Raw genomic sequence first — 18,338 nt, 5'->3', positions numbered from 1 at the left:
TTCTCCTGCTCAGAAAGACTTAGAAAGTTGATAATTGTGGGCAATGTTAGAAATGTCATGAGAAACAAGAATTATGTAAAAGGATTGATGTAAATCATTGTTTCTAAGCGAAAGTGAGACAGGAATGCAAAAAAGCGTTGTTTTTGTACGGCAATGGAGAAATGACTATGTTTAGCAATTTCTTCTGCTCAGAAAGACTTAGAAAGTTGATAATTGTGGGCAATGTTAGAAATGTCATGAGAAACAAGAATTATGTAAAAGGATTGATGTAAATCATTGTTTCTAAAAGAAAGTGAGACAGGAATGCAAAAAAGCGTTGTTTTTGGACGGCAATGAAGAAATGACTATGTTTAGCGATATCTCCTGCTCAGAAAGACTTAGAAAGTTGATAATTGTGGGCAATGTTAGCAATGTCATGAGAAACAAGAATTATGTAAAAGGATTGATGTAAATCATTGTTTCTAAGAGAAAGTGAGACAGGAATGCAAAAAAGCGTTGTTTTTGTACGGCAATGGAGAAATGACTATGTTTAGCGATTTCTCCTGCTCAGAAAGACTTAGAAAGTTGATAATTGTGGGCAATGTTAGAAATGTCATGAGAAACAAGAATTATGTAAAAGGATTAATGTAAATCATTGTTTCTAAGAGAAAGTGAGAAAGGAATGCAAAAAAGCGTTGTTTTTGGACGGCAATGAAGAAATGACTATGTTTTGCGATTTCTCCTGCTCAGAAAGACTTAGAAAGTTGATAATTGTGGGCAATGTTAGAAATGTCATGAGAAACAAGAATTATGTAAAAGGATTGATGAAAATCATTGTTTCTAAGAGAAAGTGAGACAGGAATGCAAAAAAGCGTTGTTTTTGTACGGCTATGAAGAAATGACTATGTTTTGCGATTTCTCCTGCTCAGAAAGACTTAGAAAGTTGATAATTGTGGCAATGTTAAAAAATGTCATGAGAAACAAGAATTATGTAAAAGGATTGATGTAAATCATTGTTTCTAAGAGAAATGTGAGACAGGAATGCAAAAAAGCATTGTTTTTGGACGGCAATGAAGAAATGACTATGTTTTGCGATTTCTCCTGCTCAGAAAGACTTAGAAAGTTGATAATTGTGGGCAATGTTAGAAATGTCATGAGAAACAAGAATTATGTAAAAGGATTGATGTAAATCATTGTTTCTAAGAGAAAGTGAGACAGGAATGCAAAAAAGCGTTGTTTTTGTACGCAATGAAGAAATGACTATGTTTTGCAATTTCTCCTACTCAGAAAGACTTAGAAAGTTGATAATTGTGGGCAATGTTAGAAATATCATGAGAAACAAGAATTATGTAAAAGGATTGATGTAAATCATTGTTTCTAAGAGAAAGTGAGACAGGAATGCAAAAAAGCGTTGTTTTTGTACGGCAATGAAGAAATGACTATGTTTTGCGATTTCTCCTGCTCAGAAAGACTTAGAAAGTTGATAATTGTGGGCAATGTTAGAAATGTCATGAGAAACAAGAATTATGTAAAAGGATTGATGTAAATCATTGTTTACAAGAGAAAGTGAGACAGGAATGCAAAAAAGCGTTGTTTTTGTACGGCAATGAAGAAATGACTATGTTTTGCAATTTCTCCTGCTCAGAAAGACTTAGAAAGTTGATAATTGTGGGCAATGTTAGAAATGTCATGAGAAACAAGAATTATGTAAAAGGATTGATGTAAATCATTGTTTACAAGAGAAAGTGAGACAGGAATGCAAAAAACCTACAGCACCTGGTATTCCTAGGTGGTTTACCATTGAAGTACTGACCAGGCCCAGCCCTGTTTAGCTTCCAAGATCAGATGAGATTGGGCTTGTTCAGGGTGTTGTGGCTGTAGGTATTGCTTGCCTACTGACCTACATCTCTTATACATCTCAACACCAGCAATGAAGATAGCAGGAACAAGAGAAAAAAAAAACCTACAGCACCTGGTATTCCCAGGTGGTCTGCCATCCAAATACTGACCCTGCTTAGCTTCCAAGATCAGACGAGATAGGGATTGTTCAGGGTGTTGTGGCTGTAGGTAATGCTTGCCTACTGACCTACATCTCTTATACATCTCAACACCAGCATTGAAGAAAGCAGGAACAAGAGAGAAAAAAAAACGAAAAAAAAACAAACCTACAGCACCTGGTATTCCTAAGTGGTCTCCCATCGAAGTACTGACCAGGCCCGGCCCTGCTTAGCTTCCAAGATCAGATGAGATTGGGCTTGTTCAGGGTGTTGTAGCTGTAGGTATTGTTTGCTTACTGAACTACATCTCTTATACATCTCAACACCAGCATTGAAGGAAGCAGGAACAAGAGAGAAAAAAAAACAAAAAAAAACAAAAAACCTACAGCACCTAGTATTCCCAGGTGGCCTCCCATCCATGTGCTAACCAGGCCTTTCCCTGCTTAGCTTCCAAGATCAGACGATATTGGGAGTGTTCAGGGTGGTGTGGCTGTAGGTAATGGTTTCCTACTGACCTACATCTCTTATACATCTCTAAACCAGCATTGAAGGAAGCAGGAACAAGAGAGAAAGAAAAACAAATAAAAAAAACCTACAGCACCTGGTATTCCCAGGTGGTATCCCATTAAAGTACTAAACAGGCCTGACCCTGCTTAGCTTCCAAGATCAGACAAGATAGGGCTTGTTCAGGGTGGTGTGGCTGTACGTATTGCCTGCCTACTGACCTATATCTCTTATACATCCCAACACCAGCATTGAAGGAAGCAGGAACAAGAGAGAAAAAGAAACAAAAAAAAAAACCCTACAGCACCTGGTATTCCTAGGTGGTCTCCCATCGAAGTCCTAACCAGGCCCGACCCTACTTAGCTTCCAAGATCAGGCTTGTTCAGGGCGGTGTGGCTGTACGTATTGCTTGCCTATTGACCTACATCTCTTATGCATCTCAACACCAGCAATGAAGGAAGCAGGAACAAGAGAGAAAAAAAAAACGAAAAAAACAAACAAACCTACAGTACCTGGTATTCCTAGGTGGGCTCCCATCAAAGTACTGACCAGGACCGGCCCTGCTTAGCTTCCGAGATCAGAAGAGATTGGGCATGTTCAAAGTGGTTTACTGTATGTATTGCTTGCCTACTGACCTACATCTCTTATACATCTCAACACCAGCATTGAAGGAAGCAGGAACAAGAGAGTAAAAGAAACGGAAAAAAAAAACCTACAGCACCTGGTATTCCCAGGTGGTCTCCCATCCAAGTACTAACCAGGCCCGACCCTGCTTAGCTTCAAAGATCAGACGAGATAGGGCTTGTTCAGGGTGGTGTGGCTGTAGGTATTGCTTGCCTACTGACCTACATCTCTTATACATCTCAACACCAGCATTGAAGGAAGCAGGAACAAGAGAGAAAAAAAACCGAAAAAAAAAAAACCTACAGCACCTGGTATTCCTTGGTGGTGTCCCATCAAAGTACTGACCAGGCCCGGCCCTGCTTAGCTTCCAAAATCAGATGAGAGTGGGCTTGTTCAGGGTGGTGTGGCTGTAGGTATTGCTTGCCTACTGACCTACATCTCTTATACATCTCAACACCAGCATTGAAGGAAGCAGGAACAAGAGAGAAAAAAAAACGGAAAAAAAAACAAACCTACAGCACCTGGTATTCCCAGGTGGTCTCCCAACCAAATACTAACCAAGCCCGGCCCTGCTTAGCTTCCAAGATCAGAAGAGATTGGGCATGTTCAAGGTGGTTTACTGTATGTATTGCTTGCCTACTGACCTACATCTCTTATACATCTCAACACCAGCATTGAAGGAAGCAGGAACAAGAGAGTAAAAGAAACGGAAAAAAAAAACCTACAGCACCTGGTATTCCCACCCAAGTACTAACCAGGCCCGACCCTGCTTAGCTTCAAAGATCAGACGAGATAGGGCTTGTTCAGGGTGGTGTAGCTGTAGGTATTGCTTGTCTACTGACCTACATCTCTTATACATTTCAACACCAGCATTGAAGGAAGCAGGAACAAGAGAGAAAAAAAACCGAAAAAAAAACAACCTACAGCACCTGGTATTCCTAGGTGGTCTCCCTTCAAAGTACTGACCAAGCCCGGCCCTGCTTAGCTTCCAAAATCAGATGAGAGTGGGCTTGTTCAGGGTGGTGTGTCTGTAGGTATTGCTTGCTTACTGACCTACATCTCTTATACATCTCAACACCAGCATTGAAGGAAGCAGAAACAAGAGAGAAAAAAAAAACGAAAAAAAACAAAACCTACAGCACCTGGTATTCCCAGGTGGTCTCCCATCCAAGTACTAACCAGGCCCAACCCTGCTTAGCTTCAAAGATCAGATGAGATAGGGCTTGTTCAGGGTGGTGTGGCTGTAGGTGTTGCTTGCCTACTGACCTACATCTCTTATACATCTCAACACCAGCATTGAAGGAAGCAGGAACAAGAGAGAAAAAAACGAAAAAAAAAAAACCTACAGCACCTGGTATTCCTAGGTGGTCTCCCATCAAAGTACTGACCAGGCCCGGCGCTGCTTAGCTTCCAAGATGAGATGAGAGTGGGCTTGTTCAGGGTGGTGTGGCTGTAGTTATTGCTTGCCTACTGACCTACATCTCTTATACATCTCAACACCAGCATTGAAGGAAGCAGGAACAAGAGAGAAAAAAAAACGAAAAAAAAACAAACCTACAGCACCTGGTATTCCCAGGTGGTCTCCCAACCAAATACTAACCAAGCCCGGCCCTGCTTAGCTTCCAAGATCAGAAGAGATTGGGCATGTTCAAGGTGGTTTACTGTATGTATTGCTTGCCTACTGACCTACATCTCTTATACATCTCAACACCAGCATTGAAGGAAGCAGGAACAAGAGAGTAAAAGAAACGGAAAAAAAAAACCTACAGCACCTGGTATTCCCAGGTGGTTTCCAATCCAAGTGCAAACCAGGGGTGGCCCTGCTTAGCTTCCAAGATCAGACGATATTGGGCGTGTTCAGGGTGGTGTGGCTGCAGGTATTGCTTGCATACTGACCTACATCTCTTATACATCTGAATACCAGCATTAAAGGAAGCAGGAACAAGAGAGAATAAAAAATGAAAGAAAAAAAACCTACAGCACCTGGTGTCCCCAGGTGGTCTTCCATCCAAGTACTAACCAGGCCAGGCCCGGCTTTGCTTCCAAGATCAGATGAGATTGGGCTGGTTCAGTGTGGTGTGGCTGTAGGTATTGTTTGTCTACTGACCTACATCTCTTATACATCTCAACACTGGCATTGAAGAAAGCAGGAACAAGAGAGAAAAAAAAAGGAAAAAAAAAACCTACAGCACCTGGTATTCCTAGGTGGACTCCCATTGAAGTACTGACCAGGCCCGGCCCTGCTTAGCTTTTAAGATCAGATGAGATTGGGCTTGTTCAGGGTGGTGTGGCTTGCCTACTGATCTCTATCTCTTATACATCTCAACACCAGCATTGAAGGAAGCAGGAACAAGAGAGAAAGAAAAACGAAAAAAAAAACAAAACCTACAGCACCTGGTATTCCTAGGTGGTCTCCCATTGAAGTACTGACCAGGCCCGGCCCTGCTTAGCTTCCAAGATCAGATAAGATTAGGCATGTTCAAGGTGGTTTACTGTAGGTATTGCTTGCCTACTGACCTACATCTCTTATACATCTCAACACCAGCATTGAAGTAAGCAGGAACAAGAGAGTAAAAGAAACAGAAAAAAAAAAAATACAGCACCTGGTATTCCCAGGTGGTCTCCCATCCAAATACTAACCATGCCCGGCCCTGCTAAGCTTCCAAGATCAGAAGAGATTGGGCTTCTTCAGAGTGGTGTGGCTGTAGTTATTGCTTGCATACTGAACTACATCTCTTATACATCTCAACACCAGCATTGAAGGAAGCAGGAACAAGAGAGAAAAAAAAATGAAAAAAAAAAAAAACCTACAACACCTGGTAATCCTAGGTGGTCTCCCACCCAAGCACTAACCATGCCCGGCCCTGCTTAGCTTCCAAGATCAGATGAGTTTGGGCTTGTGCAGGGTGGTATGGCTTTAGTTATTGTTTGCCTACTGACCTACATCTCTTATACATCTCAACACCAGCATTAAAGGAAGCAGGAACAAGAGAAAAAAAAAACTTACAGCACCTGTTATTCCCAGGTGGCCTCCCATCCATGTGCTAACCAGGCCTGGCCCTGCTTAGCTTCCAAGATCAGACGATATTGGGCGTGTTCAGGGTGGTGTGGCTGTAGGTAATGGTTTACTACTAACCTACATCTCTTATACATCTTAACACCGGCATTGAAGAAAGCAGGAACAAGAGAGAAAAAGAAACAAAAAAAAAAACCCTACAGCACCTGGTATTCCTAGGTGGTCTTCCATCGAAGTACTAACCAGGCCCCGGCTCTGCTTAGCTTCCAAGATCAGATGAGTTTGGGCTTGTTCAGGGTGGTATGGATGTAGGTATTGCTTGCCTACTGACCTACATCTCTTATACATCTCAACACCAGCATTGAAGGAAGCAGGAACAAGTGAGAAAAAAAACCTACAGCACCTAGTATTCCCAGGTGGCCTCCCATCCGGGGGTTAACTAGGCCTGGCCCTGCTTAGCTTCCAAGATCAGATGATATTGGGCGTGTTCAGGGTGGTGTGGCTGTAGGTAATGGTTTCCTACTGACCTACATCTCTTATACATCTTAACACCGGCATTGAAGAAAGCAGGAACAAGAGAGAAAAAAAAAACGAAAAAAAAACAACCTACAGTACCTGGTATTCCTAGGTGGTCTCCCATGGAAGTACTGACCAGGTCCGGCCCTGCTTAACTTCCAAGATCAGATGAGATTGGGCTTGTTCAGGGTGGCGTGGCTGTAGGTATTGCTTGCCTACTGACCTACATCTCTTATACATCTCAACACCAGCATTGAAGGAAGCAGAAACAAGAGAGAAAAAAAGAAGGAAAAAAAAAAAAACTACAGCACCTAGTATTCCCAGGTGGTGTCCCATCTAAGTACTAACCAGGGCCCGGCCCTGTTTACCTTCCAAGATCAGACGAGATTGGGCATGTTCAGGGTGGTGTGGCTGTAGGTATTGTTTGCCTACTGACCTACATCTCTTATACATCTCAACACTGGCATTGAAGAAAGCAGGAACAAGAGAGATAAAAAAAGGAAAAAAAAAAACCTAAAGCACTTGGTATTCCTAGGTGGTCTCCCATCAAAGTACTGACCAGGCCCCGGCCCTGCTTAGCTTCCAAGATCAGATGAGATTGGGCTTGTTCAGGGTGTTTTGGCTGTAGGTATTGCTTGCCTACTGAACTACATATCTTATACATCTCAACACCAGCAATGAAGGAAGCAGGAACAAGAGAGAAAAAAAAAGGAAAAAAAAAAACAACCTACAGCACCTGGTATTCCTAGGTGGTCTCCCATTGAAGTACTGACCAGGCCCGGCCCTGCTTAGCTTCCAAGTTTAGACGAGTTTGGGCTTGTTCAGGGTGGTATGGCTGTAGGTATTGCTTGCCTACTGACTTACATCTCTTATACATCTCAACACTGGCATTGAAGAAAGCAGGAACAAGAGAGAAAAAAAAAAGGAAAAAAAAAAACCTACTGCATCTGGTATTCCTAGGTGGTCTCCCATTGAAGTACTGACCAGGCCCGGCCTTGCTTAGTTTTCAAGATCAGATAAGATCGGGCATGCTCAGGGTGGTGTGGCTTTAAGTATTGCTTGCCTACTTACCTACATCTCTTATACATCTCAACACCAGCATTGAAGGAAGCACGAACAAGAGAGAAAAAAAAAAGAAAAAAAAAACCTACAGCACCTGGTGGTCCCAGGTGGTCTCCCATCCAAGTACTATCAGGCCTGGACCTGCTTAGCTTCCAAGATCAGACAAGTTTGGGCTTGTTCAGTGTGGTATGGCTGTAGGTATTGCTTGCCTACTGACCTACATCTCTTATACATCTCAACACCAGCAATGAAGGAAGCAGGAACAAGAGAGAAAAAAAAAGGAAAAAAAAAAAAAACCTACAGCACCTGGTATTCCTAGGTGGTCTCCCATCGAAGTACTGACCAGGCCTGGCCCTGCTTAGCTTCCAAGATCAGACAAGTTTGGGCTTGTTCAGGGTGGTATGGCTATAGGTATTGCTTGCCTACTGAACTACATATCTTATACATCTCAACACCAGCAATGAAGGAAGCAGGAACAAGAGAGAAAAAAAAGTAAAAAAAAAAAACCTACAGCACCTAGTATTCACAGGTGGTCTCCCATCCAAGTACTCACCAGGCCCGGCCCGGCCCCGCTTGGCTTCCAAAATCAGACAAGTTTGGGCTTGTTCAGGGTGGTATGGCTGTAGGTATTGTTTGCCTACTGACCTACATCTCTTATACATCTCAACACCAGCATTAAAGGAGGCGGGAACAAGAGAAAAAAAAAAAAACTACAGCACCTGGTATTCCCAAGTGGTACCCCATCCAAGTACTTACCAGGCCTGACCTTGCTTAGCTTCCAAGATCAGACAAGATAGGGCCTGTTCAGGGTGGTGTGGCTGTACGTATTGCGTGTCTACTGACCTACATCTCTTATACATCTCAACACCAGCATTGAAGGAAGCAGGAACAAGAGAGAAAAAGAAACAAAAAAAAAACCCTACAGCACCTGGTATTCCTAGGTGGTCTCCCATCGAAGTACTAACCAGGCCTGGCCCTGCTTAGCTTCCACGATCAGACGAGTTTGGGCTTGTTCAGGGTGGTATGGATGTAGGTATTGCTAGCCTACTGACCTACATCTCTTATACATCTCAACACCAGCATTGAAGGAAGCAGGAACAAGAGAGAAAAAAAGAAAAAAAAAAAAACCTACAGCACCTAGTATTCCCAGGTGGTGTCCCATCCAAGTACTAACCAGGCCCGGCCCTGTTTAGCTTCCAAGATCAGACGAGATTGGGCATGTTCAGGGTGGTGTGGCTATAGGTATTGTTTACCTACTGACCTACATCTCTTATACATCTCAACACTGGCATTGAAGAAAGCAGGAACAAGAGAGAAAAAAAAAGGAAAAAAAAAACCTACTGCATCTGGTATTCCTAGGTGGTCTCCCATTGAAGTACTGACCAGGCCCGGCCTTACTTAGCTTTCAAGATCAGATAAGATCGGGCATGCTCAGGGTGGTGTGGCTTTAAGTATTGCTTGCCTACTTACCTACATCTCTTATACATCTCAACACCAGCATTGAAGGAAGCAGGAACAAGAGAGAAAAAAAAACGAAAAAAAATACCTACAGCACCTGGTGGTCCCAGGTGGTCTCCCATCCAAGTACTATCAGGCCTGGCCCTGCTTAGCTTCCAAGATCAGACAAGTTTGGGCTTGTTCAGTGTGGTATGGCTGTAGGTATTGCTTGCCTACTGACCTACATCTCTTATGCATCTCAACACCAGCAATGAAGGAAGCAGGAACAAGAGAGAAAAAAAAACGAAAAAAAAAAAAAACTACAGCACCTGGTATTCCTAGGTGGTCTCCCATCGAAGCACTAACCAGGCCTGGCCCTGCTTAGCTTCTAAGTTCGGATGAGATTGGGCTTGTTCAGGGTGTTGTGGCTATAGGTATTGTTTGCCTACTGAACTACATATCTTATACATCTCAACACCAGTATTGAAGGAAGCAGGAACAAGAGAAAAAAAAAACGAAAAAATAAAAAAAACCTAGAGCACCTGGTATTCCCAGGTGGTCTCCCATCAAAGTTCTAACCAGGCCCGGTCCTGCTTAGCTTCCAAGATCAGATGAGATTGGGCTTGTTGAGGGTGGTGTGGCTGTAGGTATTGCTTTCCTACTGACCTACATCTCTTATACATCTCAACAGCAGCATTGAAGGAAGCAGGAACAAGAGAGAAAGAAAAACGAATAAAAAAAACCTACAGCACCTGGTATTCCCAGGTGGTATCCCATCCAAGTACTAACCAGGCCTGACCCTGCTTAGCTTCCAAGATCAGATGAGAGAGGGGTTGTTCAGGGTGGTGTGGTTGTACGTATTGCTTGCCTACTGACCTACATCTCTTATACATCTCAACACCAGCATTGAAGGAAGCAGGAACAAGAGAGAAAAAGAAACAAAAAAAAAACCCTACAGCACCTGGTATTCCTAGGTGGCATCCCATCCAAGTACTCACCAGGCCTGACCCTGCTTAGCTTCCAAGATCAGATGAGAGAGGGCTTGTTCAGGGTGGTGTGGTTGTACGTATTGTTTGCTTACTGACCTACATCTCTTATACATCTCAACACCAGCATTGAAGGAAGCAGGAACAAGAGAGAAAAAACCCCAAAAAAAAATACCTACAACACCTGGTGGTCCCAGGTGGTCTCCCATCCAAGTACTATCAGGCCTGGCCCTGCTTAGCTTCCAAGATCAGACGAGTTTGGGCTTGTTCAGGGTGGTATGGATGTAGGTATTGCTTGCCCACTGACCTACATCTCTTATACATCTCAACACAGAGCATTGAAGGAAGCAGGAACAAGAGAGAAAAAAAAACTCTACAGCACCTGGTATTCCCAGGTGGTCTCCCATCAAAGTACTAACCAGGCCCGACCCTACTTAGCTTCCAAGATCAGGCTTGTTCAGGGTGGTGTGGCTGTATGTATTGCTTGCCTACTGACCTACATCTCTTATACATCTCAACACCAGCATTGAAGGAAGCAGGAACAAGAGAGAAAAAAAGAAGGAAAAAAAAACCTAGAGCACCTAGTATTCCCAGGTGGTCTCCCACCCAAGTACTAACCAGGCCCGGCCCTGTTTAGCTTTCAAGATCAGAGGAGATTGGCCTTGCTCAGGGTGGTGTGGCTGTAGGTATTGCTTGCCTACTGACCTACATCTCTTATACATCTCAACACCAGCATTGAAGGAAGCAGGAACAAGAGAGAAAAACCCCCCCAAAAAAATACCTACAGCACCTGGTGCTCCCAGGTGGTCTCCCATCCAAGTACTATCAGGCCCGGCCCTGTTTAGCTTCCAAGATCAGACAAGTTTGGGCTTGTTCAGGGTGGTATGGCTGTAGGTATTGCTTGCCTACTGACCTACATCTCTTATACATCTCAACACCAGCATTGAAGGAAGCAGGAACAAGAGAGTAAAAGAAACGGAAAAAAAAAACCTCCAGCACCTGGTATTCCCAGGTGGTTTCCCATCCAAGTACTAACCAGGCCCGACCCTGCTTAGCTTCCAAGATCAGACGAGATAGGGCTTGTTCAGGGTGGTGTGGCTGTACGTAGTGCTTGCCTAATGACCTACATCTCTTATACATCTCAACACCAGCATTAAAGGTAGCAGGAACAAGAGAGAAAAAAAAACGAAAAAAAACAACCTACAGCACCTGGTATTCCTAGGTGGTCTCCCATAGAAGTACTGACCAGGCCCGGTGCTGCTTAGCTTCCAAGATCAAATGAGATTGGGCTTGTTCAGGGTGGTGTGGCTGTAGGTATTGCTTGCCTACTGACCTACATCTCTTATACATCTCAACACCAGCATTGAAGGAAGCAGGAACAAGAGAGAAAAAAAACCGAAAAAAAAAAAACCTACAGCACCTGGTATTCCTAGGTGGACTTCCATTGAAGTACTGACCGGGCCCGGCCCTGCTTTGCTTTCAAGATCGGATGAGATTGGGCTTGCTCAGGGTGGTGTGGCTGTAGGTATTGCTTGCATACTGATCTACATCTCTTATACATCTCAACAACAGCATTGAAGGAAGCAGGAACAAGAGAGAAAAAAAACCTACAGCACCTGGTGCTCCCAGGTGGTCTCCCATCCAAATACTAACCAGGCCTGACCCTGCTTAGCTTCCAAGATCAGACGAAATTGGGCAAGTTCAGGGTGGTTGACTGTAAGTATTGCATGTATACTGACCTACATCTTTTATACATCTCAACACCAGCATTGAAGGAAGCAGGAACAAGAGAGGAAAAAAAAACGAATAAGAAAAACCTACAGCACCTGGTATTCCCCGGTGGTCTCCCATCCAAATACTAACCAAGCCTGGCCCTGCTTAGCTTTTGAGATCAGATGAGATTGGGCATGTTCAGAGTTGTTTACTGTAAGTATTGCTTGCCAACTGACCTACATCTCTTATACATCTCAACACCAGCATTGAAGAAAGCAGGTACAAGAGAGAAAAAGAAACGAATAAAAAAAAACATCAGCACCTGGTATTCCCAGGTGGTCTCCCACCCAAGTACTAACCAGGCCCAACCCTGTTTAGCTTCCAAGATCAGATGAGATAGGGCTTGTTCAGGGTGGTGTGGCTGTACGTATTGCTTGCCTAATGACCTACATCTCTTATACATCTCAACACCAGCATTGAAGGTAGCAGGAACAAGAGAGAAAAAAAAACGAAAAAAAAAAAGCTATAGCACCTGGTATTCCTAGGTGGTCTCCCATCCAACTACTAAGCAGGCCCGGCCAAGCGTAGCTTCCAAGATCAGATGAGATTGGGCATGTTCAGGGTGGTTAACTGTAAGTATTGGTTGCCTACTGACCTACATCTCTTATACATCTCAACATCAGCAATGAAGGAAGCAGGAACAAGAGAGAAAAAAAAACTAAAAAAAAAAGCCTGCAGCACCTGGTATTCCCAGGTGGTCTCCCATCAAAGTACTAACCAATCCTGGCCCTGCTTAGTTTCCAAGATCAGATGAGATTGGGCTTGTTCAGGGTGGTGTGGCTGTAGTTATTGCTTGCCTACTGACCTACATCTCTTATACATCTCAACACCAGCATTGAAGGAAGCAGGAACAAGAGTGAAAAAAATCCTAAAACAAAAAACCTACAGCACCTGGTATTCCCAGGTGGTCTCCCATCCATGTACTAACCAGGCCTGGCGCTGCTTAGCTTCCAAGATCAGACGAGTTTGGGCTTGTTCAGTGTGGTATGGCTGTAGGTATTGATTGCCTACTGACCTACATCTCTTATACATCTCAACACCAGCATTAAAGGAAGCAGGAACAAGAGAGAAAATAAAACGAAAAAAAAAATCTGCAGCACCTGGTATTCCCAGGTGGTCTCCCATCCAAGTACTAACCAGGCCCGGCCCTGCTTAGCTTCTAAGATCAGACAAAATTGGGCATGTTCAGGGTGGTTGGCTGTAGGTATTGCTTGTGTACTGACCTACATCTCTTATACATCTCAATACCAGCATTGAAGGAAGCAGGAACAAGAGAAAAAAAAACAAACCTACAGCACCTAGTATTCCCAGGTGGTGACCCATCCAAGCACTAACCAGGCCCCGCTCTGTTTAGCTTTTAAGATCAGACGAGATTAGGCATGTTCAGGGTGGTGTGTCTGTAGGTATTGTTTGCTTACTGACCTACATCTCTTATACATCTCAACACTGGCATTGAAGAAAGCAGGAACAAGAGAGAAAATACCCCCCCCCAAAAAAAACCCCTACAGCACCTGCTATTCCTAGGTGGTCTCCCATCAAAGTACTAACCAGGCCTGGCCCTGCTTAGCTTCCAGGATGAGACAAGTTTGGGCTTGTTCAGTGTGGTATGGCTGTAGGTATTGCCTGCCTACTGACCTACATCTCTTATACATCTCAACACAGAGCATTGAAGGAAGCAGGAACATGAGAGAAAAAAAAACCGAAAAAAAACAAACTTACAGCACCTGGTATTCCCAGGTGGTCTCAAATTCAAGTACTAACCAAGCCTGGCCCTGCTTAGTTTCCAATATCAGACGGGATTGGGCTTTCTCAGGGTGGTGTGGCTGTAGGTATTGATTGCCTACTGACCTACATCTCTTATACATCTCAACACCAGCATTGAAGGAAGCAGGAACAAGAGAGAAAAAAAACAGGAAAAAAAAACCTATAGCACCTGGTGCTCCCAGGTGGTCTCCCATCCAAGTACAATCAGGCCCGCCCTGCTTAGCTTCCACGATCAGATGAGTTTGGGCTTGTTCACCGTGGTATGGCTGTAGGTATTGCTTGCCTACTGACCTACATCTCTTATACATCTCAACACCAGCAATGAAGGAAGCAGGAACAAGAGAGAAAAAAAAACGAAAAAAAAAAAACCTACTGCACCTGGTATTCCTAGGTGGTCTCCCATCGAAGTACTGACCAGGCTCGGCCCTGCTTAGCTTCCAAGATCAGATGAGATTGGGCTTGTTCAGGGTGTTGTGGCTGTACGTATTGCTTGCCTACTGACCTACATCTCTTAAACATCTCAACACCAGAATTGAAGGAAGCAGGAACAAGAGAGAAAAAAAACAAAACCTACAGCACCTGGTATTCCTAGGTGGTCTCCCATCAAAGTACTAACCAGGCCCGGCCCTGTTTAGCTTCCAAGATCGGACGAGATTGGGCATGTTTAGGGTGGTGTGGCTGTAGGTATTGTTTGCTTACTGACCTACATCTCTTATACATCTCAACACTGGCATTAAAGAAAGCAGGAACAAGAGAGAAAAAAAAACGAAAAAAAAAAAAAACCTACAGCACCTGGTATTCCTAGGTGGACTCACATTAAAGTACTGACCAGGCCCGGCCCTGCTTTGCTTTCAAGATCAGATGAGATTGGGCTTGCTCAGGGTGGTGTAGCTGTAGGTATTGCTTGGCTACTGACCTACATCTCTTATACATCTCAACACCAGCATTGAAGGAAGCAGGAACAAGAGAGAAAAAAAAACCTACAGCACCTGGTGCTCCCAGGTGGTCTCCCATCCAAGTACTAACCAGGCCTGACCCTGCTTCGCTTCCAAGATCAAACGAAATTGGGCATGTTCAGGGTGGTGGGGCTGTACGTATTGCTTGTTTACTGACCTAAATCTCTTATATATCTCAACACCAGCAATGAAGGAAGCAGGAACAAGAGAGAAAAAAAAACGAAAAAAAAAATATCTACAGCACCTGGTATTCCCAGGTGGTCTCCCATCCAAGTACTAACCAGGCCCAGCCAAGCGTAGCTTCCAAGATCAGACGAGATTGGGCATGTTCAGGGTGGTTGACTGTATGTATTGCTTGTCTACTGACCTACATCTCTTATACATCTCAACACCAGCAATGAAGGAAGCAGGAACTAAAGAGAAAAAAAAACGAAAAAAAATAAATAAAAATACAGCACCTGGAATTCCCAGGTGGTTTCCCATCCAAGGACTAACCAGGCCCAGCCCTGCTTAGTTTCCAATATCAGACGAGATTGGGCTTGTTCAGGGTGGTGTGGCTGTAAGTAATACTTGACTACTGACCTACATCTCTTATACATCTCAACACCAGCATTGAAGGAAGCAGGAACAAGAGAGAAAAAAAACCGAAAAAAAAAACCTACAGCACCTGGTATTCCCAGGTGGTCTCCCATCCAAGTACTAACTAGGCCCGGCACTGCTTAGCTTCCAAGATCAGACAAAATTGGACATGATCAGGGTGGTTGACTGTAGGTATTGCTTGCCCACTGACCTACATCTCTTATACATCTCAACACCAGCATTGAAGTAAGCAAGAACAAGAGAGAAAAAAAAAAACCTACAGCACCTAGTATTCCCAGGTGGTGTCCCATCAAAGTACTAACCAGGCCTGACCCTGCTTAGCTTCCAAGATCAGACGAGATAGGGCTTCTTCAGGGTGGTGTGGCTGTAAGTAATACTTGACTACTGACCTACATCTCTTATACATCTCAACACCATCATTGAAGAAAGCAGGAACAAGAGAGAAAAAAAAACGAAAAAGGAAAACCTACAGCACCTGCTATTCCCAGGAGGTCTCCAATCCAAGTACTAATCAGGCCCAGCCCTGCTTAGCTTTCAAGATCAGACGAGATTGGGCATGTTCAGGGTGGTGTGGCTTTAGGTATTGTTTGCTTACTGACCTACATCTCTTATACATCTCAACACTGGCATTGAAGAAAGCAGGAACAAGAGAGAAAAAAAACGAAAAAAAAAAAAAGCTACAGCACCTGGTATTCCTAGGTGGACTCCCATTAAAGTACTCACCTGGCCTGTCCCTGCTTTGCTTTCAAGATCAGATGAGATTGGGCTTGCTCAGGGTGGTGTAGCTGTAGGTATTGCTTGCATACTGACCTACATCTCTTATACATCTCAACACCAGCATTGAAGGAAGCAGGAACAAGAAAGAAAAAAAACCTACAGCACCTAGTGCTCCCAGCTGGTCTCCCATCCAAGTACTAACCAGGCCTGGCCCTGCTTAGCTTACAAGATCAGACGAAATTGGGCATGTTCAGGGTGGTTGACTGTAGGTATTGCTTGTTTACTGACCTACATCTCTTATACATCTCAACACTGCCATTGAAGAAAGCAGGAACAAGAGACAAATAAAACCTACAGCACCTGGTGCTCCCAGGTGGTCCCAGGTGGTCCCAGGTGGTCCCAGGTGGTCTCCCATCCAAATACTATCAGGCCTGGCCCTGCTTAGCTTCCAAGATAAGATGAGTTTGGGCTTGTTCAGGGTGGTAAGGCTATAGGTATTGCTTGTGTACTGACCTACATCTTTTATACATCTCAACACCAGCATTGAAGAAAGCAGGAACAAGAGAGAAAAAAAAACGAATAAAAAAAACCTACAGCACCTGGTGCTCCCTGGTGGTCTCCCATCCAAATACTAACCAAGCCCGGCCCTGCTTAGCTTTCAAGATCAGATGAGATTGGGCATGTTCAGGGTGGTTTACTGTAGGTATTGCTTGCCAACTGACCTACATCTCTTATACATCTCAACACCAGCATTGAAGGAAGCAGGAACAAGAGAGAAAAAAACCCCAAAAAAAAAAAACCCTACAGCACCTGGTATTCCTAGGTGGTCTCCCATCGACGTACTAACCAGGCCTGGCTCTGCTTAGCTTCCAAGATGAGACGAGTTTGGGCTTGTTCAGTGTGGTATGGCTGCAGGTATTGCTTGCCTACTGACTTACTCTCTTATACATCTCAACAGCAGCATTGAAGGAAGCAGTAACAAGAGAGAAAAAAACATGGAAAAAAAAAACCTACAGCACCTGCTATTCCCAGGTGGTCTCCCATCCAAGTACTAACCAGGCCCGACCCTACTTGGCTTTCAAGTTCAGATGAGATAGGGCTTGTTCAGGGTGGTGTGGCTGTACATATTGCTTGCCTACTGACCTACATCTCTTATACATCTCAACACCAGCAATGAAGGAAGCAGGAACAAGAGAGAAAAAAAAATGAAAAAAAAATATTTACAGCACCTGGTATTCCCAGGTGGTCTCCCATCCAAGTACTAACCAGGCCCGACCCTGCTTAGCTTCCAAGATTAGACGAGATAGGGCTTATTCAGGGTGGTGTGGCTGTATGTATTGCTTGCCTAATGACCTACATCTCTTATACATCTCAACACCAGCATTGCAGGTAGCAGGAACAAGAGAGAAAAAAAACCGAAAAAAAACAAAACCTACAGCACCTGGTATTCCTAGGTGGACTCCCATTGAAGTACAGACCAGGCTCGGCCCTGCTTTGCTTTCAAGATCAGATGAGATTAGGCTTGCTCAGGGTGGTGTGGCTGTAGGTATTGCTTGCATACTGACCTACATCTCTTATACATCTCAACACCAGCATTGAAGGAAGCAGGAACAAGAGAGAAAAAAAACCTACAGCACCTGGTGCTCCTAGGTGGTCTCCTATCCAAGTACTAACCAGGCCTGGCCCTTCTTAGCTGCCAAGATCAGACGAAATTGGGCATGTTCAGGGTGGTTTACTGTAGGTATTGCTTGTCTACTGACCTACTCTCTTACACATCTCAACACCAGCATTGAAGGAAGCAGAAACAAGAGAGAAAAAAAAACGAAAAAAAAAACAAAAACCTACAGCACTTGGTATTCCCAGGTGGTCTCCCATCCAAGCACTAACCAGGCCCAATCCTACTTAGCTTCCAACATCAGGCTTGTTCAGGGTGGTGTGGCTTTACGTTTTGCTTGCCTACTGACCTACATCTCTTATACATCTCAACACCAGCAATGAAGGAAGCAGGAACAAGAGAAAAAAAAAACCTACAGCACCTGGTATTCCCAGGTGGTCTCCCATCCAAGTACTAACCAGGCCCGGCCAAGCGTAGCTTCCAAGATCAGACGAGATTGGGCATGTTCAGGGTGGTTGACTGTAGGTAATGCTTTCCTACTGACCTACATCTCTTATACATCTCAACACCATCATTGAAGGAAGCAGGAACAAGAGAGAAAAAAAACCGAAAAAAAAAAAAACCTACAGCACCTGGTATTCCCAGGTGGTCTCCCATCCAAGTACTAACCAGGCCCGGCCCTGCTTAGCTTCCAAGATCAGACAAAATTGGGAATGTTCCGGGTGGTTGACTGTAGGTATTGCTTGTGTACTGACCTACATCTCTTATACATCTCAACACCAGCATTGAAGG

General features: G+C 44.1%; 4 non-coding genes and 65 pseudogenes across 4 annotated transcripts; all 69 read right to left on the bottom strand.

Annotated features, from left to right (window-relative positions):
- Window positions 1-1,743: 1,743 nt before the first annotated feature.
- LOC142100296 (5S ribosomal RNA) lies at window positions 1,744-1,862 on the bottom strand (annotated as a pseudogene).
- Window positions 1,863-2,141: 279 nt separating this feature from the next.
- On the bottom strand, window positions 2,142-2,260 carry LOC142100472 (5S ribosomal RNA; annotated as a pseudogene).
- A 95-nt stretch (window positions 2,261-2,355) lies between these two features.
- LOC142100365 (5S ribosomal RNA) lies at window positions 2,356-2,474 on the bottom strand (annotated as a pseudogene).
- Window positions 2,475-2,565: 91 nt separating this feature from the next.
- Window positions 2,566-2,684, bottom strand: LOC142100364 (5S ribosomal RNA; annotated as a pseudogene).
- A 296-nt stretch (window positions 2,685-2,980) lies between these two features.
- On the bottom strand, window positions 2,981-3,098 carry LOC142100457 (5S ribosomal RNA; annotated as a pseudogene).
- Window positions 3,099-3,189: 91 nt separating this feature from the next.
- LOC142100309 (5S ribosomal RNA) lies at window positions 3,190-3,308 on the bottom strand. The gene has a single exon (XR_012678788.1). It is a non-coding gene; the product is annotated as a 5S ribosomal RNA (ribosomal RNA).
- Window positions 3,309-3,400: 92 nt separating this feature from the next.
- Window positions 3,401-3,519, bottom strand: LOC142100308 (5S ribosomal RNA; annotated as a pseudogene).
- Window positions 3,520-3,613: 94 nt separating this feature from the next.
- LOC142100333 (5S ribosomal RNA) lies at window positions 3,614-3,731 on the bottom strand (annotated as a pseudogene).
- Window positions 3,732-3,822: 91 nt separating this feature from the next.
- Window positions 3,823-3,929, bottom strand: LOC142100466 (5S ribosomal RNA; annotated as a pseudogene).
- A 92-nt stretch (window positions 3,930-4,021) lies between these two features.
- LOC142100377 (5S ribosomal RNA) lies at window positions 4,022-4,140 on the bottom strand (annotated as a pseudogene).
- Window positions 4,141-4,234: 94 nt separating this feature from the next.
- On the bottom strand, window positions 4,235-4,353 carry LOC142100408 (5S ribosomal RNA). Its single transcript, XR_012678795.1, has one exon. It is a non-coding gene; the product is annotated as a 5S ribosomal RNA (ribosomal RNA).
- Window positions 4,354-4,443: 90 nt separating this feature from the next.
- Window positions 4,444-4,562, bottom strand: LOC142100412 (5S ribosomal RNA; annotated as a pseudogene).
- A 93-nt stretch (window positions 4,563-4,655) lies between these two features.
- Window positions 4,656-4,773, bottom strand: LOC142100331 (5S ribosomal RNA; annotated as a pseudogene).
- Window positions 4,774-5,075: 302 nt separating this feature from the next.
- Window positions 5,076-5,194, bottom strand: LOC142100402 (5S ribosomal RNA; annotated as a pseudogene).
- A 292-nt stretch (window positions 5,195-5,486) lies between these two features.
- LOC142100334 (5S ribosomal RNA) lies at window positions 5,487-5,604 on the bottom strand (annotated as a pseudogene).
- Window positions 5,605-5,695: 91 nt separating this feature from the next.
- LOC142100348 (5S ribosomal RNA) lies at window positions 5,696-5,814 on the bottom strand (annotated as a pseudogene).
- A 94-nt stretch (window positions 5,815-5,908) lies between these two features.
- Window positions 5,909-6,027, bottom strand: LOC142100455 (5S ribosomal RNA; annotated as a pseudogene).
- A 77-nt stretch (window positions 6,028-6,104) lies between these two features.
- Window positions 6,105-6,223, bottom strand: LOC142100409 (5S ribosomal RNA; annotated as a pseudogene).
- Window positions 6,224-6,314: 91 nt separating this feature from the next.
- Window positions 6,315-6,434, bottom strand: LOC142100356 (5S ribosomal RNA; annotated as a pseudogene).
- A 77-nt stretch (window positions 6,435-6,511) lies between these two features.
- On the bottom strand, window positions 6,512-6,630 carry LOC142100406 (5S ribosomal RNA; annotated as a pseudogene).
- A 93-nt stretch (window positions 6,631-6,723) lies between these two features.
- Window positions 6,724-6,842, bottom strand: LOC142100484 (5S ribosomal RNA; annotated as a pseudogene).
- A 93-nt stretch (window positions 6,843-6,935) lies between these two features.
- On the bottom strand, window positions 6,936-7,055 carry LOC142100574 (5S ribosomal RNA; annotated as a pseudogene).
- A 91-nt stretch (window positions 7,056-7,146) lies between these two features.
- Window positions 7,147-7,266, bottom strand: LOC142100394 (5S ribosomal RNA; annotated as a pseudogene).
- A 94-nt stretch (window positions 7,267-7,360) lies between these two features.
- On the bottom strand, window positions 7,361-7,479 carry LOC142100427 (5S ribosomal RNA; annotated as a pseudogene).
- Window positions 7,480-7,780: 301 nt separating this feature from the next.
- On the bottom strand, window positions 7,781-7,898 carry LOC142100456 (5S ribosomal RNA; annotated as a pseudogene).
- A 94-nt stretch (window positions 7,899-7,992) lies between these two features.
- Window positions 7,993-8,111, bottom strand: LOC142100573 (5S ribosomal RNA; annotated as a pseudogene).
- A 91-nt stretch (window positions 8,112-8,202) lies between these two features.
- Window positions 8,203-8,326, bottom strand: LOC142100443 (5S ribosomal RNA; annotated as a pseudogene).
- A 79-nt stretch (window positions 8,327-8,405) lies between these two features.
- LOC142100425 (5S ribosomal RNA) lies at window positions 8,406-8,524 on the bottom strand (annotated as a pseudogene).
- Window positions 8,525-8,614: 90 nt separating this feature from the next.
- Window positions 8,615-8,733, bottom strand: LOC142100345 (5S ribosomal RNA; annotated as a pseudogene).
- A 90-nt stretch (window positions 8,734-8,823) lies between these two features.
- On the bottom strand, window positions 8,824-8,942 carry LOC142100558 (5S ribosomal RNA). Its single transcript, XR_012678856.1, has one exon. It is a non-coding gene; the product is annotated as a 5S ribosomal RNA (ribosomal RNA).
- A 299-nt stretch (window positions 8,943-9,241) lies between these two features.
- On the bottom strand, window positions 9,242-9,359 carry LOC142100411 (5S ribosomal RNA; annotated as a pseudogene).
- A 93-nt stretch (window positions 9,360-9,452) lies between these two features.
- LOC142100381 (5S ribosomal RNA) lies at window positions 9,453-9,571 on the bottom strand (annotated as a pseudogene).
- Window positions 9,572-9,665: 94 nt separating this feature from the next.
- On the bottom strand, window positions 9,666-9,784 carry LOC142100338 (5S ribosomal RNA; annotated as a pseudogene).
- Window positions 9,785-9,875: 91 nt separating this feature from the next.
- LOC142100369 (5S ribosomal RNA) lies at window positions 9,876-9,994 on the bottom strand (annotated as a pseudogene).
- A 90-nt stretch (window positions 9,995-10,084) lies between these two features.
- Window positions 10,085-10,203, bottom strand: LOC142100476 (5S ribosomal RNA; annotated as a pseudogene).
- A 90-nt stretch (window positions 10,204-10,293) lies between these two features.
- Window positions 10,294-10,411, bottom strand: LOC142100336 (5S ribosomal RNA; annotated as a pseudogene).
- Window positions 10,412-10,491: 80 nt separating this feature from the next.
- On the bottom strand, window positions 10,492-10,600 carry LOC142100475 (5S ribosomal RNA; annotated as a pseudogene).
- A 90-nt stretch (window positions 10,601-10,690) lies between these two features.
- LOC142100382 (5S ribosomal RNA) lies at window positions 10,691-10,809 on the bottom strand (annotated as a pseudogene).
- Window positions 10,810-10,899: 90 nt separating this feature from the next.
- Window positions 10,900-11,017, bottom strand: LOC142100541 (5S ribosomal RNA; annotated as a pseudogene).
- Window positions 11,018-11,108: 91 nt separating this feature from the next.
- Window positions 11,109-11,227, bottom strand: LOC142100487 (5S ribosomal RNA; annotated as a pseudogene).
- A 91-nt stretch (window positions 11,228-11,318) lies between these two features.
- Window positions 11,319-11,437, bottom strand: LOC142100583 (5S ribosomal RNA; annotated as a pseudogene).
- A 92-nt stretch (window positions 11,438-11,529) lies between these two features.
- On the bottom strand, window positions 11,530-11,648 carry LOC142100323 (5S ribosomal RNA; annotated as a pseudogene).
- A 77-nt stretch (window positions 11,649-11,725) lies between these two features.
- Window positions 11,726-11,843, bottom strand: LOC142100328 (5S ribosomal RNA; annotated as a pseudogene).
- A 302-nt stretch (window positions 11,844-12,145) lies between these two features.
- On the bottom strand, window positions 12,146-12,263 carry LOC142100552 (5S ribosomal RNA; annotated as a pseudogene).
- Window positions 12,264-12,563: 300 nt separating this feature from the next.
- Window positions 12,564-12,682, bottom strand: LOC142100368 (5S ribosomal RNA; annotated as a pseudogene).
- A 91-nt stretch (window positions 12,683-12,773) lies between these two features.
- On the bottom strand, window positions 12,774-12,892 carry LOC142100480 (5S ribosomal RNA; annotated as a pseudogene).
- Window positions 12,893-12,982: 90 nt separating this feature from the next.
- On the bottom strand, window positions 12,983-13,100 carry LOC142100354 (5S ribosomal RNA; annotated as a pseudogene).
- An 80-nt stretch (window positions 13,101-13,180) lies between these two features.
- On the bottom strand, window positions 13,181-13,299 carry LOC142100349 (5S ribosomal RNA; annotated as a pseudogene).
- Window positions 13,300-13,606: 307 nt separating this feature from the next.
- Window positions 13,607-13,725, bottom strand: LOC142100440 (5S ribosomal RNA; annotated as a pseudogene).
- A 90-nt stretch (window positions 13,726-13,815) lies between these two features.
- Window positions 13,816-13,932, bottom strand: LOC142100453 (5S ribosomal RNA; annotated as a pseudogene).
- Window positions 13,933-14,024: 92 nt separating this feature from the next.
- Window positions 14,025-14,143, bottom strand: LOC142100306 (5S ribosomal RNA; annotated as a pseudogene).
- Window positions 14,144-14,225: 82 nt separating this feature from the next.
- On the bottom strand, window positions 14,226-14,344 carry LOC142100483 (5S ribosomal RNA). The gene has a single exon (XR_012678796.1). It is a non-coding gene; the product is annotated as a 5S ribosomal RNA (ribosomal RNA).
- A 94-nt stretch (window positions 14,345-14,438) lies between these two features.
- Window positions 14,439-14,557, bottom strand: LOC142100383 (5S ribosomal RNA; annotated as a pseudogene).
- Window positions 14,558-14,635: 78 nt separating this feature from the next.
- On the bottom strand, window positions 14,636-14,754 carry LOC142100294 (5S ribosomal RNA; annotated as a pseudogene).
- Window positions 14,755-14,846: 92 nt separating this feature from the next.
- Window positions 14,847-14,964, bottom strand: LOC142100373 (5S ribosomal RNA; annotated as a pseudogene).
- A 96-nt stretch (window positions 14,965-15,060) lies between these two features.
- On the bottom strand, window positions 15,061-15,179 carry LOC142100576 (5S ribosomal RNA; annotated as a pseudogene).
- A 90-nt stretch (window positions 15,180-15,269) lies between these two features.
- Window positions 15,270-15,387, bottom strand: LOC142100395 (5S ribosomal RNA; annotated as a pseudogene).
- An 80-nt stretch (window positions 15,388-15,467) lies between these two features.
- On the bottom strand, window positions 15,468-15,586 carry LOC142100575 (5S ribosomal RNA; annotated as a pseudogene).
- A 91-nt stretch (window positions 15,587-15,677) lies between these two features.
- Window positions 15,678-15,796, bottom strand: LOC142100507 (5S ribosomal RNA; annotated as a pseudogene).
- A 92-nt stretch (window positions 15,797-15,888) lies between these two features.
- Window positions 15,889-16,007, bottom strand: LOC142100428 (5S ribosomal RNA; annotated as a pseudogene).
- Window positions 16,008-16,084: 77 nt separating this feature from the next.
- LOC142100393 (5S ribosomal RNA) lies at window positions 16,085-16,202 on the bottom strand (annotated as a pseudogene).
- Window positions 16,203-16,518: 316 nt separating this feature from the next.
- On the bottom strand, window positions 16,519-16,636 carry LOC142100305 (5S ribosomal RNA; annotated as a pseudogene).
- A 93-nt stretch (window positions 16,637-16,729) lies between these two features.
- Window positions 16,730-16,848, bottom strand: LOC142100452 (5S ribosomal RNA; annotated as a pseudogene).
- Window positions 16,849-16,938: 90 nt separating this feature from the next.
- Window positions 16,939-17,057, bottom strand: LOC142100301 (5S ribosomal RNA; annotated as a pseudogene).
- A 91-nt stretch (window positions 17,058-17,148) lies between these two features.
- LOC142100529 (5S ribosomal RNA) lies at window positions 17,149-17,267 on the bottom strand (annotated as a pseudogene).
- Window positions 17,268-17,360: 93 nt separating this feature from the next.
- LOC142100415 (5S ribosomal RNA) lies at window positions 17,361-17,479 on the bottom strand (annotated as a pseudogene).
- A 77-nt stretch (window positions 17,480-17,556) lies between these two features.
- LOC142100434 (5S ribosomal RNA) lies at window positions 17,557-17,674 on the bottom strand (annotated as a pseudogene).
- Window positions 17,675-17,955: 281 nt separating this feature from the next.
- LOC142100581 (5S ribosomal RNA) lies at window positions 17,956-18,073 on the bottom strand (annotated as a pseudogene).
- Window positions 18,074-18,166: 93 nt separating this feature from the next.
- LOC142100569 (5S ribosomal RNA) lies at window positions 18,167-18,284 on the bottom strand (annotated as a pseudogene).
- Between the last annotated feature and the right edge of the window lie 54 nt (window positions 18,285-18,338).

This window comes from Mixophyes fleayi, chromosome 8 (assembly GCF_038048845.1).
Source record: "Mixophyes fleayi isolate aMixFle1 chromosome 8, aMixFle1.hap1, whole genome shotgun sequence".
In the NCBI taxonomy this organism is placed as follows: domain Eukaryota; kingdom Metazoa; phylum Chordata; class Amphibia; order Anura; family Limnodynastidae; genus Mixophyes; species Mixophyes fleayi.
Note: the sequence above shows the minus strand (reverse complement) of the source record. Positions and strands in the feature narration are given on the sequence as shown.